Source organism: Triticum aestivum, chromosome 1B (assembly GCF_018294505.1).
Source record: "Triticum aestivum cultivar Chinese Spring chromosome 1B, IWGSC CS RefSeq v2.1, whole genome shotgun sequence".
Lineage (NCBI taxonomy): Eukaryota > Viridiplantae > Streptophyta > Magnoliopsida > Poales > Poaceae > Triticum > Triticum aestivum.
Genome location: NC_057795.1, coordinates 21,470,458 through 21,474,677, shown reverse-complemented (window position 1 = coordinate 21,474,677; position 4,220 = coordinate 21,470,458). Strand labels below are relative to the sequence as shown.

Genomic DNA, 4,220 nt, shown 5'->3' with positions numbered 1-4,220 from the left:
CAGATGTTGGCTCATTGATAATATGCAGGATATTGATGCCAGCTATGACACTCGCATCCTTTGAGCCTGCCTCTGCGAGTCATTGTGGTATGCCGGTACAATCTACTGTGGCAACAGCATTCTCACAGTTGTGCCAAGGAAAGCTTCATCAATCTCACTTATCTTGACACCACCGAAATCTCAAATGCCACCTTTCTAAGAGCTTTCTTCTCATACATTAAAGAGGAAAGGAATTTCCACACCAAATACCTCTTCTCCACTTATATGGCTTGTGCAGGAGGAAATTTGATGATGCTTTGAAGTGACCTACACATGAAGCACAAAGTTATTCAGCTGGAAAAGCACAAATGTACATCACTTTGGATTGGCACAACTGAATTATGCTTGTTGACCCTCATGATTCATGAAGATGACAAGCAAAAAACGAATTGATTTCATATTCTAGTAGTGCTACTGCAGTATGAAACCAGAACCAGGTGGTCATAAGGTGACAAGGAAACAAAAATAAATATAGTGAAGTGTGACTGGCACTTACTTTTGCTCGTTCGAGCTTGGTTTGAGATCTCTATCAATTATTCCACAGATCAAGCTCTGCTTGTGCTCAGATGATTAATTCGTCCAAGTTCAGGGTCCCACAAGCTTGTGTTTGATAATGATACACGAGCTCCAGATTCCTGAACGAAAAATACATTGTAAGCAAAGATAACCATAATAAATTGGTTATGACTACTGAACGAGAAAATGCAGTATTAGGTTACTCGGCACTTTCGAGAGAGGAAATCCTCCTATATCCAGTAACAGTTAGCAGATAAGCTACTAATGGGATTCGGCAAATTCGTAATTGAAATGTATGAAGGTTTTAAGCACCATTCAGTTGCACAATAGATTAGACCAACATCAACTGAACAACATGTTCGTTAAATATAAAAAAATATCAACTACCGTGGCGTATTCTGTCATGAATACGCTCAGAATTTCATAGGTTATCAGAATTCAAAAGTTTATTCATATAAAAGTATCTCAACTATAAAAACAGAAACGGGAGATCAGATGGTAGTGCATGATGTAAATTGATCATCACAGTGAATGCAGAAATGTGGTATGGTTATGATATCATCACTTCTCTCATCAAGTTATATATGACAAACAAATACCAGACGAAAAGGATCATTTGCCATGAACACCAGTACATCAAAATCCCGTAAGTAAAAATTAAAATGCAATGAGAGACTGGGCCATAGATTGTTCAAATTGAAAACCATGAAAGCTATGGGCACATTTAGCTTGCTGCATAATTTTGCCACATCTAAAATTAAACGGGCAAAAAAGGAGAAATTCACAAGGGATTGACCCCAACTCCACTTCACAAAACATGGTAGCAGACTTAATGGGCCAAAGCCATCCATCATAAATTCAACAGAAAAGCGCTTGGATTATATTTCAACATCAGTCTCTAGCTACAGAAATAAAACAAAAACACCAAAGATAACTAATTCAAACAATAAAGCAACACAAATTGGCATAGAACACCTTTTTGCAGTTTAGAAGATTGAGAATCAATGCACAACTTAACCTCTGTTTTGCTGCCTGTAATGAGGTTTAATAGCTCAATATGTTTATGTTTGTACTGCATGAGAGTTTACAGTGGCAGACGGAGTGACAAGGGAACGTGAGGGAACACCTTGCATGCGGTGTAGGGTTGGTAGATCTGGGCGGCAGCATAGCCAACTGCATTTTTAGAAGAGACACTCTCTGACTCGATGGTGTATCAGTGTTAACCTGACAAATGAATCTGTAATCGAAACTGCTGAGCTAAACAACTAGGCCATGGAACAACAAAAGGTCACACTCCTTCTACTTAACCTTGTCCACAGCAATGGACAATTATCGGGAAGCTACTAATGGGATTCAAAAAATTTGTAACCGAAATGTGCGAAGGCTTTAAACATCATTTTGTTGCACAATAGGTTAAACTAGGATCAACTCAACATCAGGTTAGTTGTTGAATATGAAAACATGCCAACTATAGTGATGTATTCTGTCAAGCAAGATTGTCCTGTTGTGGCATTCTTATGTAAATGAGAACATCAGCGCGGCCACTGAGGCCTGGTAGCTCATCAAGTTGATCGTCTAACAGAACACCATTGTACAGGAAGAAATGTATTCACTTATATACATGTATATGTAGGGATAGGAATTTAAGGAGCTCAGGGCATAAACTGGAGCTCAACTGAAATTAAATGGATTCCATTTCCAATTGAAAACAAATAAATTTAAATTAAAAGGCTATGTTCCCAAATTAAAACCATAAACTGAAAACAGAGGCTAACCAGAATGAGATCTTGTGCAAGAAATAAACATTTCATGTGCTTGTTCAAACTTGTCAGAGTACCTAACCTCTGCTTTGCTGCCTGTCATGTGGTTTCGTAGCTCAGCATGTATATATTTATAGCCCTGTTCAAGAATTCATCCGATTAACCAGTTAACTTGGGGATTAATCCCTACTCGTAGGGTCACCGAGTAGCCGATAAACCGATAAATCATCCAATGAATTGATTAAATGGCCGATTAACTTGTCGATTAGCCTATTAATCCCCTACTCGCCAGCCGACCGAGCAGCTACCAGTTAACGATTTCCATAATAATGATTTATAGTGCATGGGAATTTACAGAGCCTGACGGAGTGGGAAAGTAAAGTAGGACGAGGCAAACCTTGTATGCGATGGAGGCGCAGCAGATCTGGGCGGCAGCGCACCAGCTCATATCAGAACTCGTCAAGGACGTCTTCTGCATGGTAGGCAGCCATCTTGAGATACGACATCCAGCAGCGGATGGCTGGGCTGGTGCGGCTCTTGGCGTCGGCATCCAGAAGGATTGACTGGACGGTGGCGTGGTGGAAGTCCAGCTTCCGGCAGGCTTCATACAGCCCCATGCCCGCAGCAGCTCGGCCACCAGCATGTTGCCAGCCATGCTGCTCGATCAGAAGAGATGACATCATCAGTGGATATTCAAGTTTTCACTTGATGGGGCAAGACTAGCCATTAAAGAGTTGAAAATTTAAAAAGTAAAAATGAAGACATAATGTTTGAAGAAGTAATTGATCATTTACGTAGTATTATCTGGTTGTGGCTCTTTTGACAATGTATGCGCTTGCAGATCAATTATTGGTTGTTGCTCAGCATGCAACTTAATTGAGTTCATGATGTAGTTCATTTCCTTTGTTTTCCTGTCACCTTGCAATCATCCGGCCAGACATGAAATACAACAGCTCTATCTCACCTCGCCCTAGTTTTCTTAGGAACCCATTTGAGGATTTCATCATAATATAAAGTGCAAGAGAGAAAAGGGTGGGAATTAGGGGATGGTAAGGAGAGGTGAAAGAGCGAGTACCTTCAGTGGCGGCAGGAGGACGCCGCGGGACAGGAAGAAGCGGAAGTCGCTGTTGTTGGTGGCCCTGCTAACGCCGGTGGTCTTTGGCAGCATGGACGGCCGGTCAGCCGGCAAGCCACCGCCATGGAGTGGAGCCGAGGCCTCTCCTTGTCCACCTGCATGAGGAAACCGCATCAAAGGTATGGTTACACGGGGCAGTTACAGAGAAGTCACAGGAGATTCAAAGGTTGAGTTTTTCTGAGCTTCCCATTTTTAAAAGGCATGATTGGCAAGCACTATATAATTATTGCAATTATATAGTACTACCACCTTCTATCATCAGAATTTTTTATGTTTTCTGACCATTTTCTGGTAGATCAAATAGATATTTCACAAAATTAGATATTTTGTAAACTTCAGGAGTCAAAATTAGATATTTCGCAAGCTTCAAGGGTCTCGCATATTTCACACAATTTTTCTTCATGATATGTACTGGACCAAATAGAGTATGCACGTCCTTTTGCACGTGCCACTGTATTAGTATATGCACAGCAGTCAATGGTTTATGAAACTGAAGGATTCAACAACTGCTCACACTACTCCTCAACCTTTTAGGAAATCCACCGTGGAGGTTAATGAGCCTCTGCAACAGCTCTATCTCACCACACTTGTTTTTCCTAGAAGCCCATTTGAGGATTTCATCATATATAATGTGAATATGTGCAAGGGAGAAAAGGGTAGGAATTTGGGGGCGGCATGGAGAGGGGCGCATGTGAGTACCTTCGGTGGCCCTGGGAGGCAGAAGGCTAGTGTCGTAGGACAGGAAGAAGCGGAAGTCTCTGTTGTTGGTG

The 4,220-nt window shown here is 41.4% G+C and overlaps 1 non-coding gene across 1 annotated transcript; it reads right to left on the bottom strand.

Moving 5' to 3' along the window:
• Window positions 1–1,040: 1,040 nt before the first annotated feature.
• On the bottom strand, window positions 1,041–1,127 carry LOC123150973 (small nucleolar RNA Z195/SNORD33/SNORD32 family). The gene has a single exon (XR_006475437.1). It is a non-coding gene; the product is annotated as a small nucleolar RNA Z195/SNORD33/SNORD32 family (small nucleolar RNA).
• Window positions 1,128–4,220: the final 3,093 nt, after the last annotated feature.